At 36.9% G+C, this 14,796-nt stretch overlaps 1 protein-coding gene across 2 annotated transcripts in view; it reads left to right on the top strand.

The window, feature by feature from the left end:
* Window positions 1–14,796, top strand: part of TMEM135 (transmembrane protein 135) — a 242,961-nt gene that overhangs the window by 132,668 nt on the left and 95,497 nt on the right. The window lies entirely within an intron of this gene.

Below are 14,796 nucleotides of genomic sequence, written 5' to 3'. Positions count from 1 at the left end.
ACATGGTCAGGCTCCTTTCTGCAGTGTAAATAATGCAGCACTGAAGGTAGAGAACTTTCTTAAAGTCTAGGCACTGGGAATTCCTGGGCACTGCTGTTACAAGTGGGTAATGTTTCTGAAGAGGGCAGGTTGAAGGGAGTCTTAAGACGACGGAAACCTCCTTGTATTGACCTCTCTGAGACAGTGCATTCATGGGAAAAACTAATCAAGTGCAGCTGCAAGATTAATTGTGTGGGGGAGCTATAAACATAGAAAACTGTGACCTCTACTCAGAGCTCTGTTTTATGTTCAGGCATTCACTTTAGAACTACTGACAATGAACCTGAATGAACAATAATGTACTCAATTGAACATATAGTAGTAGTATTTAAAAATTACTGAGCTTGTGGGGCATGAGGTGAACACTTGTAGATTCCAATTGAGGCTTTTGAGGAGACTGGAGTAGGTCTGAGTAAATGGGAAGAGGGAATAAAAGAACTTGTTTTGTAAAGCCCTGAGAGAAATTTGCCATTATTAACCTTTGAGTCTTTTTCGTAAACCCTTGTGCTTACAATGGAATTTCACTTTAATCCTCGATATAGTTTGCTTCCTTCTCAAATCACTAATAATTATTAAAAAGCCCTCATTAACGTTGTAATTACTCATAATTTTCACTTAGTAATTATTGTCTTAGAAAAGTAAAATAATGTTTAAAATTATGTGTTAATTTTTATTTTTAATAAGAAATAGCTTTTCCATGTAAACATTTGTAATTAACATGAACATTCACAGGCTTTGTACTTTTTCTAAATACATCCAAAAATTTAATGCGAAAATAACCTAACTGAATATTTGAATTATCTTCTTAGGTTTTCGGCTATCTCAGAGTTCAAGATGGTCAAAGATGTCTAATGATTTCTCTGTATAGCATGTAGCTTATGTTATCATCTCCTTTTTCTTTTTAGACTCTATTTTTTAGAGAATAGCACAGCAAAACTGACAAGAAAATATAGAAAGTTTCCATACACATTTCCAGATAACAGAAAGGGTGCCCTGCTCTCACACGTGCCTGGGCTCCACAGTCACTCCCAGGCCAGGAAGGCACATTTTGGTACAAGTGACACATCACCGTCAGTCACGGTTTACGTTAGGGTTCACTGTTAGTATTATTGTGCCTTCTGTGGGCTTTGACAGATATGTAATGACGTTAGCCACCATCATAATATCACACAGAATAGTTTGACTGCCTTAATATCTCCTGTGCTCCATCCACTCTTCCCTCCTTCCTGGACCCGTGGTGACCACTCATCTACTGACTTTCTTCCTGTCTCCATATTTTTGCCTTTTCTAAAATATCTTATAGATGAAGTTCTGTGGTGCGTGGCCTTTTCAGATTTAGTACTATGTATTTAAGACATTAAGTAGTATCTGTTCTTCCATGTGTTACCCTGGTTCACAGCTCATTTCTTTTAGTGCTGAATAACATTTCATTGTATTCTTTTAACTTTTAGAAAAGGAAGAAAGCTTATATATGTTGTGTTGTTATTTGTTTTTAAGTTTCATTTTAATTTTTATTTCTGCTAAATAAAGTACAATCATTCCTATTTGCACACGAGGAAGATGCCGTACAGGGAAGTTAGATAATTTTCCCAAGAGCACATTGGTAGGAATTATAAATCCAGGATTTGAATCCTGGAAGATCATGCTCCCTAGTGAATCATCTCGTCCTGGAGAAGGAACTTGCAACATACATAAAATCTTAGGAGTGTACAACTCAATTTCTATTAAAAATAATGTCCTTTTACATCTCTCATGTTTCATTAATGCTTTTTGTATGGAAAATAAATAAATTGCTTTAGGAAAAGAAAGTATGAAGTCTGTATAGTACATACTTCCATTTTGTTGAGGTTTTAACTCAGGTCTCAGTAGATCAAGTTTAAGTTTCAGCAACTTTAAGTTTTCATTCAGTACAAAGTGTGCTTGACTTCTGTTCTGTAATTTTATCATTGTATATATGTCTTGATATAGTTGGTGAATATAACATCGTAATTGTCCAGGCTGTTGTTGAAATGCCCACTGGTTGGAGGCGTGGATTTTATCATGTAATGATAGCTAATGTCAGCTGTCTATTATCAAAGCTCCCACTCTGGAAATGTGGAAAGGGAATTTGGTTCATGGTCGACAGGTTGTTTTTCCACCTCAAATTATCAGAAAACTAGATGTGAAAAACGACGTATATCATAAATAGACTGAAAAATCTCAATATGCTGAAATTTACTAATGCCAATGCTGTACTGAGCCATCCAGGAACTTTAGTTTAATGACCAGTAACAAGGCAGTTTATGTGTATCAGTCTGTAATGAAAGCTGTCATATGATGACATTTTCTCAGACATAGCTGGAGTTGTAAAACACACACACACACATATATATACATATGCTTATTTTTATTTACAAAAATCTGTAAACGTATTTCTACCATACCCATTTTGGTGGTTTGAATTTTTTTAACCTATGTAACTGTTGAGAGGAAAGTGGCAAATCATGTGTATGTATATGTAAAACATGCTTTTGTATTATGCAAGTGTGTGCGTATTTTATTGTTGTTGTTGCCGTTGTCATTGTTGTTTAGTTGGCCCAGGCCAGGTTTGAATCCACCAGCCTCAGCGTATGTGTCTGGCACCACAATCACTGTGCTACAGAGCTGAGCCAAATGTATAATATATTGCATGTAAATAATAGTGATTGACATTTGTTGTCAAGTAGTGTGCTGAATTATTTACACAAATTTTCTCATCTAGCTTAATATTGATAACCTATAAAGTAGATTCTATTGTTAATTTTATTTTACAGGTAACTATGGCTTGAAATTAATCACATGCCAGATTGGTCACACTCTTGGTCATTTTTAAGATCAAGAATTATAAAGACTGTGAGATTGTACCCTATTTGGTGGCCAACACATGGGACTGCCACAGTTTTGTGGGTGCTGGCAGAATACGTGAGATTTCTGATCAGAGACGGAAGACTTTTATTCATAGCACTGACAGTAGACAGAGTAGCGTCATTTTCTTGTGATGGTTTTCTGCGCCTCGGTTCTCACAGGGCAGAGAGGACCATGTGGGACCTGCAGACACGTTAGATTGTGCTACACTAGAACAGTGTTTTTCAACCTTTCTTGCCTCACAGCACACTTGAACCTATAGTTAAACTTCTATGGCATATGTAAATTAAGTTGATGAGAAAAAGAGTAAATCCCTCTCACCTTCACTCCTTCATGAGAGGGACCCACTTCCAACTCTCTTTGGAAGTGCTTTAATTTAAACTTTCTCTTTGTTCTTCCTAAATAAAATCTCTCTTTGTTATACTGAAAAAAAAAAGAATAGACTTACTGTGAGCTTCTTTTGAAATACTTTAATTAATGGTCTTTAAACATTTTCACAGCACACCTAAAATCCTCTCACGACACAGTAGTGCCACAACGCACCGGTTGAAAATCATTGCACTAGAGGAACTTTGAGGCTTTTATGGTATGATGGGTAGGAAAATTGCCTGGCTTGTTGTTCCAGAGCAAGAAACTATTTCTATCTTCCAAGATTTTTCTCTATATACAGATAACCTGGAAAGATAGTCTGGAGTGAAATCTGAGTGCCTCCCATACACGATGTGCAGAAACATGAGTGACCTGTGCAGAGCTGCCTTACAGCGCAGCTCTGTTGCCAGCACGACTCCAGAGCGAGGAGTCTCTTAATTACTCTTTGTGGTACTGTCTCTCTAAATGGAAACATTTTTTAAAGACTTTTTTTGGAGCAGGTTTTGGTTAACAACCAGATTGAGCAGAAGGTACAGGGATTTCTCATATACTACCTGGCCCCACATATGCATAGCCCCTCCCCGGTGTCAACATCCTCCCTTAGACTGGTACATTTATTACAATTGAGGAAACTACATGGACACATTATCTTCAATCAAAGTAGGGATTTTACATTAGGGTTCAATCCTCGTGTTATGAATTCTGTGAGTTTGGACAATTGTGTACTGACATGTCTCCACCATCAGAGTATCATCTGGAGTATTTTTACTGCCAGAAAAATCGTCAGTCTCTGTCTGTTTACCCCTCCCTTCCCCTTCTGTAACCCTTGGCAATCACTAATCTCTTCCCTTCTCCCTAGCTTTGCCTTTCTCAGAGTGTCATACAGTTTGAAGTCCTACTATGGTCTTTGCAGATTGGTTTCTGCACTTGGTAATAGCGTTTCAGCCTCCTCCATGCCTTGTGATGGCTTTTTCTTTTTATGGCTCATTTCATTTTGAAGTCAAATAATATTCCATTTTCTGGATGTACCAGTTTATTTATCCATTCATGTATTGAAGAACATCTTGGTGGCTTCTAAGTTTTGACAATTAGGAATAGAACATCTATAAACATTTGTGTGCAGGTTTTTATGTGGACATAGTTTTGAATGTCTTTGGAGAATACTAAGAACACAATTGCTGTATTGTATGATAAGAGAATGTTTAATTTAGTAAGGAACTGCCAAACTGTCTTTTAAAGTGATTGTGCCATTTTGCTTTCCCACCAGCAATGAATAAGAATTTTTGTTGTTTCCCATCCTTGTCAGCATTTTCTCAAGTGAAATATTTTGGCTCTTATCTTTCTATTCCTTTTTGCCCCTCATCAGTCTATTGTAGGTTCTTGTCATTCATTCAAAATACGTTTTAGAACTATCCCTTTTCCCTCCAATTTGACTGCCCATACCCGGTCCTAGACCTAGGTCTTGCTCTTCTTAGTCCTGGCAATCTAAGAAGGCTTTCCGATTGCATTTTCTCTCCTTCCCATTCATTTTGTTTTTGACTAAAATGCCTCTTTCTGAAAGTCTCTTATAAATTTATAATTGATTTACTTAATCTTTGTTCAGTGAGGGAATGAACTGAATGTTCATACAGACAAGGCCATCTATAATTTGATCCTTCCTTGTCTATTCAACTTCTTCTTCTTACCACATCCCTACAGAGAACGTTTTGTCCCATTCAAGCAGTTATGCAATACACCTGACCCTTGAACCTGGGGGGAGAGGATTGACCCCCATGCACTTAAAAATTCATGACTTTTGGCTCCTCCAGAACTAACTACTAAATAGCTTACTGCTGACAGGAAGCATTATCAGTACCATTAATAATCAATTAACACATATTTTATGTTGTATTTTATGCTGTACTCTTACAATAAAGTAAGCCAGATAGAAGAAAATGTTATTAAGAAAATCATAAAGAAGAAGAAAGATATTTAGTATTCATTAGGTGGAAGTACATCACCCACTTCGGCCTCATTTTCACGTTGAGTAGACTGAGGAGGAGAGCGCGGGAGAGGAGAGGTTGGGTTGCGGGGTGAGGAGAGCGCGGGAGAGGAGAGGTTGGGTTGCGGGGTGAGGAGAGCGCGGGAGAGGAGAGGTTGGGTTGCTGGGTACTGTTGTGAACCTGGACAGTTCAACCCATGTTGTTCAAAGGTCAACTCTGTATTATTTGTTTTGTGACTATTCTCTATTTCTTCAGAAACTTCCTTTATATTCTTTTACTAAATTTTATATTCTACTCTGCCATCTCTACAGTATCCTCTCAAACAAAACCAAATGAATGTCCATTTTGTGAACTCCTTTTTTCTTTTCTTTTCTTTTCTTTTCTTTTCTTTTCTTTTTTTTTTTTTGCAGTTTTGGCCGCGGCAGGGCTTGAACCCACCACCCCTGGTATATGGGGCTGGCGCCCTACTCTTTGAGCCACAGGCACCGCCCTGAACTCCTTTATTTTTTAAATTAGTACTTTATTGTTTAATAGTAATTCTCTAAATGAAATTATTTTTGCTAGTTTTGCCTCTGGTGAAAGTCAGAGTCTGTATTATGTGTGTTCTTTACGGGTCTTCTGCTGAAAGAAGTGGAAGTTGTGGGATTCAGAAGAGGAAACAGGGAGTGATGTGGATAGAAAGGAACAGAAGTCTCCAGCAGAAGATGGTTGTCAGTAAGAGGCGGGAGCCGGGCTGGGGCTTGGAGGGTGTGAATGGTGGCACCCAGAGATGAGGCAGAGGTGGAGATGCTCAGGACTGGTTTACTGAAAGGGGAGGGTGCCCACCTGGGCAGTGCAAAGGTGGTGAATGTGCCCGGGGCAGTTAGAGACCCCTTTACATGGGATTATAGGGGTTGGGCACATCCCACCACTTGTTTGAAAAGTTAGGGTCTTTTGGCATGAACTTCTCAGGGGGTGGGCTAGCCACATTCGTTGTGTCTTTGCCCTAGAAAGAAAGAAGGAGGAGGGTCGGGGGAAAGGGTTTGCATGTGGCTTCTTTAGACCTCCTAACGGGGCTGTTTTATGGAGTAATGTGAAATGAGCTTCACAGGGATAAGCTTATTTAATAGAGTGTTAGTCGTGGAGTTTTAGTAGGCACTAAGGAGCTACTGTAGATAGTGTAAGAATAGTATGATGAAAATGGTGTGTTAGAAAGGTATGTCTGTCCTTCGTTTACCATGGATTGGGAGAACTGAATACTAAGAAACCTTTTAGAAGATGCTGATAGTAATCTAGATACTGATGAATAAATAGTGTGGATAATCTAGTGTAGAAACTCATACTTGTGAACAGCCAAAGGATAGAGTTATGGTGGAAACATGTCATTTCTGTAGAGAGACATAATTAAATGCCACAGTTTGTGAAACTTTGAGATTTTATGAAAGTTTAATGCAATAAGCTATGTTGTAGCCAGCTTTTAAAAATTATCAGTCACTTTAACATTTGTGATGTTAGTGTTCTGGGCCCTAGAGACAGATGAATAAAACAAAATCTAATATTATTTCAAACCTGAAGTAAAACTTTGCTGAGTAATTTAAGTTAGATTTTGTTCTTGTTTTATGTCCCCTTGCCTTGAGTCTGGATCACATGCTTTGCCTCTCCCAGTTTCCCAAGAGAATAGGGACTTGGGGATTTGGGAGGTCACCTCTTTGGCAGATAGGCTGGCTTAGTCAGATAAATACAGAGATTCCCTTTCCCACTCATTGTAATAAATCTTTGTTTCCCCTCAATCATAAGGTCTATCTGTACTAGTGGTTATGAACTATTGCATTAGTAAATTATAGTGCGATCCATTTTGTAATGCTTCTATTGAAACTTTGTGGTAATAGTTCATAAAGTGAGGAAATGATGTGTGTCTGGTTTGAAAGGACGATACTCTGTTCTAAATTATTGGCAAAATATCAGAAACTGCCTATGAGATCAGTAGGCATATACTTTGTGCAATGCTATAATTTAGTGGTCATTAATACTAGTAGAACACATCTCTATAGAAATTAAGAACTGCAAAACTTTGTTAAAATTAATCTCAAATTACTCTAGAATTATAGAAAGGCAAATGTAACGCATCAAGAAATTTTTAAATTTTCTTTTCTTTTTTTTTTTTTTGAGACAGAGCCTCAAGCTGTCCCCCTGGGTAGAGTGCTGTGGCACACAGCTCACAGCAACCTATGACTCCTGGACTCAAGCGAGTCTCCTGCTTCTGCCTCCCAAGTAGCTGGAACCACAGGTGCCCGCCACAATGCCTGGCTTTTTTTTTGGTTGCAGCCGTCATTGTTGTTTGGCGGGCCCGGGCTGGAATCAAACCCGCCACCTTAGGTGTATATGACTGGTGCCTTAGCCACTTGATCCACAGGCGCTGAGCCTTAAATTTTGTTTTCTTTCCTCTTATCACATGGTACAAATTACTTTCATAATTATTCAGACATGAAGATTTATTAAATGAAACAATGTAAAAATGAATCTCACAGTGAAGGCAAATTTCTGTAAACTATAATATAACCTGTGGCAGCATTGCTAAGAGGTTGATCAGAAACATCTGTTAAGAATGTAAACGTTTAATGTTAGTTTAAGAATATTTATTACATTCACATAGTGCAGTTAGCCAAAATAAAATGCTTAGTCTACTCAAGTTTAATATTTAAAGGCATTTTGACAGCTTACTGGTAGTTTTAAAACTGTTACAGTCAGAACATTAATGTGAGCTTTTGTTTCCAGTTTCCCTAGTCATGTGCATCCATTTGTAATTACATAGATGGTCATTTATATTTGAAATTATCTACATGCCTGTATTCTTTATTTTAATATGTATTTTTATTTTAGTATGTGTATTAGAACTTGTGTTGATAAGAAAAGCCCACTCTAAGATTAATCGAAATTCTTTTGTGGTAAGATACCTAAAATCATGAAGACATGTGTTTTATTTAGTTACAACCTGAGGAGGCGGCACAGCTAACAGTCAAGGTGGTACCTAGCTACCGCTATTAGCAGGGATTAGCACAGCAGAGAATGCTAGGGAGAGCTACAGTGTGATGGGGGTTGAGAGATGGGAAACTTTTTAGAACAGGTAGCTTAGATATGTTTCAACTTGGAGCCTTGGGCTATTTGCTTTTAGGACTTTGGGTTCTTGGGAAGGATTCTCAAAGTAGCACCAAGGATAAACTTTCATTACCAAGTTTACCTAGGGTGGGTGAAATTAATAAATCACTTTTGTATTGCTTTTGGAAGTTCTTCTGTCACTCTCTTCCCTGTGGCTCTTGTTCTCTCATGCCTTGTGATTTTTGCTATACCTGAACTAGTAGTAGTAGTAGACTTCCCAGGTGTCCCTTAGTTCTCACATGTTTTCAGTTTAATGATTTGTCATTAGGCAACATTGTTTACTTAATTAAAAGCATAAATTTTCCAAGCTATGGTAGTAATCGACACCATTTGTTAAATCTCATCAGTGTGCCATGTAATGTGTTAAATGCTTTATATACATTTATTATTTCATTAAGTCCTCAGAACAACTCAACATGGTATGCATTCTTTGTCCCATTTTATAAATATAAAACCATGGCTCAGAGAGGAAATCTGATTTGCCCATGGTCATACACAGTAAGGACTTGAACTTTAAAGCTTTAATACTTTCCGGAATAATATACTACCTCTTCAGATAAATTTTTAAGGAAGTTTGATTTTATTATTTTATGTAATATATATTTCTTATTGCCATCATATAACCTGTATACATTTCATGCATCCTCAGTTAATAAAATATTTTTTTAAAAGCAGAGATATCATTGCTGTTGTGAGGTTCTGTCTCTTTAACCTTATATACCTGGTTATCCTCTTAGGGGTGAAAAGCATAGTACAGATAATCAGGAAAAGAAAATAGAAGGTGAGGAGACACTGTGGAATTGAGGAGGCCACAGGGCCACTGCAGAACTGAGTGATTTGGGCCCATTCACTTTCCTGAGCTGGTGTGCATTGTCTTTCTGTGGCTATTCCTTTAAAGGGTTATTTAGCTAACTGGTAGGAGGTAGGTAGAAAGAGAACAGCTAGACAGAGCTGTCTTAAACCCTCTCTTTCCTGTTGAGCCCTTGTTTGTAACAATTGCCAGATATAAACCAATATTGAAATTCTCTTGAGAAAATATAGCAGTATAGTCCATTGTTTAAGAAAAGGATTACTGACTGTATAGCTGTGAGATTTGGTACATGTTGTTTAACTTTTCTGAGTACATTTTATCATATGTAAAACAGGTATAGTAATAGCTACTCATGATTATTTAGAGAAGATATTAAACATCTGTCTATCCACTTACAAAGGATAAGTCTGATACATAGCAAACACCCAATAGCTGTAGTGAATGGTACCAGGTAGCAAAATTGATCAGAAAGATCTTAAAACTTCTGGTTTTAGAATAAAATTTGTAGACATTTTTCAGTTATCTACCCAAATTAGCTGCTTTGCATGTGAACACCTCTTGCCCCAATTGTGAGAGACATAAAAGCAGAGTTATAAACAGTAGTTACTTTAAAGGGTCAGAATTGTTCCCAGGTCAAAATAAAATTTGACCGAAATACAATTGAATGTATCAGTAATTCTAAAGGAGAACTTTATAAATTTCAGAAGATAGTGGTTATCGAGAAAGGGAGAAACAAGAGTTGCAGATAAAAGGTGAGCAATGCCCGTACGGAGGAGAGATGCCACGCTCAAAAATATAAATACTGTCTGTTGATAGGTGCATCTCTACTGACTTAATAGAAATGGTGAGTTTTCTTAGGTTGATGTCACTATTCAAACTTTAACTCATCTTTCTCTGATCACATGTTCATCTGCCTTCTAATCATCTGCCTTCTAATAGAGCTTACATTCCAGGGAGAGTATAATAAGGTAGGCCCTTTGGCAGTTCAATTTTATACTATAAATTTATAAACTACATTTTGGCTGGATCTGTCTCTGATAGCTTACTGTCATTAAGAATTTGTAAAATGGTCTTTCTTTCTAAGTACTCAGATTTCTCTGTCTGCAAAGAGCAAAACTGGTGGTTTTTTACCAGTGTCCAATGGAAAATGTACCACCGAATTTTAATAAATATAACTTTCATTATTGTTGCAACTATACAATTCTGTTATGGCAGCATATGGCAGAACATCAAGCTAAGTGAGTTATAAAAGGTGATATGATCTAGGGTACCTAGAGTGTAATCAGGGGCCAGCGCCAAACAAAGACTTTTGGACCATCTGAGAACTTTGCCTCTAGAGTAAATGATGGAGCCCAATTAGGACAGTGTCTACTTGTACTCAGAGATCCTTTGCAGAGGAACAACTTTCAAGCTTCCAAATTAATAGGTAGTTTCTGTTTAGTTCTCGACTGTATCCTCAGCATGGCAATAGATGTTCAGTTAGTTCTCACAGAATGAATGAGTGAATGGAATGAGAATTCAGTGTTGAATGGAAGGTCGGTTGTGGACACATAAAACCTAGGGCACACTTTTTAGGGACCTAACAAAGATGCACATTTTGGCTAATAATATATCTATTATCATGTGCTAAATGTAGACTCAAAATAATCATATAACTGTTTAGCAGCGGAAAGTCTATATAAGTAAAATGTAATGTCAATCTTTACACCCCTTAACACTCTATATTGATGTGGTGTACAAAAAAAAGAGTTTTAAATTATTAAAATGAGACTGGTTAGGGATGGATCCTTCTATGGGTTCCGTGAGAGATTGCTCTGTGGTAGTACTAGTAGTAGTGATTATTGCCAACTTCAGTGTTGTTCTGAGTTGTAATTTCTTAATGCTAAAGTGTTCTGAGAAAGCAAAAAGGATCAGATCTCTGTTCTAGACTGTGGTGAATTCCCAATGCACTGTAGTGCTGCTGGGGACCCCTAGAGTCACCGGATGATCCTCCATAGCTACTTTGCCAGTATAAATCAGCCTTTGTTCAAACTTCCGTACCCTTAGTTCTTCTTCACTATCACAGTCACTCAGTACAGTTTTTCTGGTGGGCAGGAGAAGTGAATGCTTGGATTGGTGGAGGTGTGCTAAAATCGTACTAACAGAAAACCTGTATTGGGAGGTTACTTCTTTGTAGGTTATGGATTGTCAAGTGAGTGGGAATTTCCTTCAGGAAAACACCTTACCTTTGTCGATCTAACTCTGTAACACTTACAAAAAATAGGCTATAGCACCAAGTTATAAGGGAAAAAGTATATATGCTAATAATTACAGTGTTTGCTTAATTCAGTGGTTTTATTTCAAGTATTTAACTCCTCCTCCATATTACATCACCACAGAATGTTATGAGGAGGAAAAACTGAAGTTACAGTTGACTTATGCAGTTTTTGCTATTACAACAACTAATTAGTTATAAGATCTTTTGAGCCAAAATTTTTAATAAAGTATAGGATTAAGATGTTGTTAGCAGCCAAAATATGTGTCTTTATTAGGTCATTAAAAAGTGTGTTTTTGAGTTTATATATCTATAATTGACCTTCTATTTAACACTGATGGAATGTATAATGAAGTATTGGTGTTAAAGCATTTTATTTATCGTGTTGAATATCTAAGGTCAATAGAATTTATTGTTTTTCAGCAATATAAAAATCCAAATTTTCTTTAAGTTTTAGATTAAAATTTTTTAAACATCTCAAATTATCCTAAAAAGTGTCACATACTCCTTTTTATAATTAGAATGTATTAAACAACTTGAATCTTATGTGATGAATTTTATAATATTATAGTACTTTTGGATTAAGGACCTATCTAATTGGATAACGGTCTTTGTTCTACATTAAATTATCTCCAGATGACTATTAATTTTTTTTTTTTTTTTGAGACAGAGCCTCAAGCTGTCCCCCTGGGGATGACTATTAATTTTGAACCTCACTTTCTTATTGATATCTATTGCTACATAATGGACTATTGCAAAATTTAGTGGCTTTAAACCAGAAGCAATTTTATCTGTTCACGATTCTGTGGATCAGCAGTTCGGTCACAGTCTTTCTGCTGGTTTCTCTGGGATCACTCACCTAGCTGTCACCTTATGGGGTCTTGACTGGAGCTGCATGGTCTTACATGATGCATTGTAGCTTCTCATGTTCCAGTTGGCTAGTTCAGATTTCTTTACATAATGATCATGGGTCCAAGACTTGGAAGTCACACAGTTACTTTTGCCACATTCAGAATATTTGTCAAAGTAAGTCATGGAGCTAACCTAGGAAGGGAAGCAGACTATTCTCTGCCTCCCTCTCTAGGAACAGAGTAGCAAAGTCAAATGGCAAGGAAGCAAGCATACGGGGATGGGGGGAATTGTTTTGGCCAGCTTTGTAAATAGTATGCCATTCTCACTGACTCTTTACTTTTCCTTTGCTTTCACCGTAACTTCATCAGTATCTCTATGCCTCCTTCTAGCTTTGCCCTTCTATGCTGAATTTACTACTTGTAGTAGTAAAGTAAGTAAGTAGTAAAGTAAGTAGTCCCCCCTTACCCATAGCTGTGCTTTCCATGGTTTCAGCCACATTCCCATAACTTTTATTACAATATATTGTTATAATATTTCTATTTTATTATTAGTTATGTTTTGTTAATCTTTTATTGCATCTGATTTATTAAAATGTGTCAAAAATACATATGTATAGGAAGAAAACATAATAAATCTGGAATCTGGGATTATTAACAGATCTAGGCATCCACTGGGGGTCTTGCAGTGGATCCCCTGAAGAAATGGGGAGACTGCTGTAGTTTTGCAAACCACTTAACCTGGATTGCCAAAATAGTATGTCACCTAAAAACATACTCCACTACAAATCATGAGATGTTCTACTACAAAACAGGTACGTGTGCACAATGGCTGTGGAATTTCTCTTTCCTGTCTTTGAAACCATATATTTTTTTTTTTGGAGGAGAGAGTGTAGCAGGGAGGGTCTCTTTGTATGTAAAGATAATGTTTTCCAAGATATTACTCATGTACTCCCAGAATTTTGCATAGACTACATAGTAATGGAACACAAAGCAGGACTCAAGAGTACTTTGTCCTAACTCAGGCAGAGCATTTCTGTGTTCATTTCTTTTGCTTAAAGGATTTGAAGGTCTGACTTTTTTTTTGAACAAAGCTTTTTTAAACTTAGAAAACAGAACTTTAAAACCACTCTTTTTGATAATTGGACTTGTTGGCTAGCTGAGTTTTGGCTATGTGAAAACACAAGTGATTTAAGGTCTTATAAAAATATATTTGCCTTAAGCTATTTGTAAAATGCATTTTCCAAATGGTGAATTTAAATGCTTTGATTTTATCAGATACTTTAAAATGATACTTTAAACATCCTAGAACATAGCAATCCCAAATTTAGAGCATTAATTATGCAAAAAAGAAAATTATGTAAAATTTAGGGCTTATTTACATTTCAATAAGCAGTGCGTATAATAAAGTAGCAAAATAAAAAGACTTTCAGGATATTGAGAGAAGCATGTCATTTAGTCTACCAATTTCAGATTAAAAAAATAAATTAGTCTTTATCAGAAATTGGCTGCCTATTTGAATGAATAGGAAAAAAATTAAAAAGAAAATATATGATATGTTTTGAGTATGTAAAAGGTTACATTTTTAAAAGTGTTTATAAATATTGCTATAAATACATATTGTCCAGGGCTGGACATGTCTGGAGCTGAGAGGTAGTCCAGTTTCTTTGTACCCCCATGGAGCTTGGGTGATTTCTTGACCACCGAGTATGCAGAATATTAATGGAAGTTTTTTTTGTGTGTCTTGGGTAGTTCTGACCTAAAAGAATCAAGGCATAGAGATTATCATCATATATTTGAAGTGCTGGTTTTGTGGAAGATTGATTAGTTTTCCGTAAAACTAGGAATTAAAATAGGAGTTATGAATATAATTTAGAGACATGCAAGCTGTCAGTAATGGATATCAGACTGTTCTAAGAAAGGATTTGGTTGGGCGGCACCTGTGGCTCAAGGAGTAGGGCGTGGGCCCCATATACTGGAGGTGGCGGGTTCAAACCCGACCCCGGCCATAAACTGCAAAAAAAGAGAAGGATTTGGTTGCCTAGTAAAGTTGAGAATTTCCTATTGTAGGAGATTTAAGCAAAAGCTAATACGTTATCTTTTAGGGTCATTGCAGAATGTAAGCATGTAGCAGAGACGAGGTAGGATTAGATTAGATAGTTCTCAGGCGTATTTTCAGTGTTTAAGATCGTATGGGCTTTCTAAGTCTCTAAGCTTCTTCTAAGGTAGTAGTTCCAACTGGGCAATTTTGTAAACCTGCCAAGAGATATTTGGAGACATTTTTGGTTGTCATCATTGATAGGGGGGATGCGGAGTGGGGGCCGCCATCTATTAGTATAGGGCAGAGATGCTGCTAAACACCCTACGGTACAGGACAGCCTCTGTCCCCATTCCAATGAAGAATTTATCTGTCCCCAAATGTCAATAATGCTAAGGTTGAAAAACTGTACTCTAGAGATTTAACTTACATAGTGA

This window comes from Otolemur garnettii, unplaced genomic scaffold (assembly GCF_000181295.1).
Source record: "Otolemur garnettii isolate 467f Iridium unplaced genomic scaffold, OtoGar3 scaffold00001, whole genome shotgun sequence".
Lineage (NCBI taxonomy): Eukaryota > Metazoa > Chordata > Mammalia > Primates > Galagidae > Otolemur > Otolemur garnettii.
This window is presented reverse-complemented; position numbering and strand designations above follow the sequence as displayed.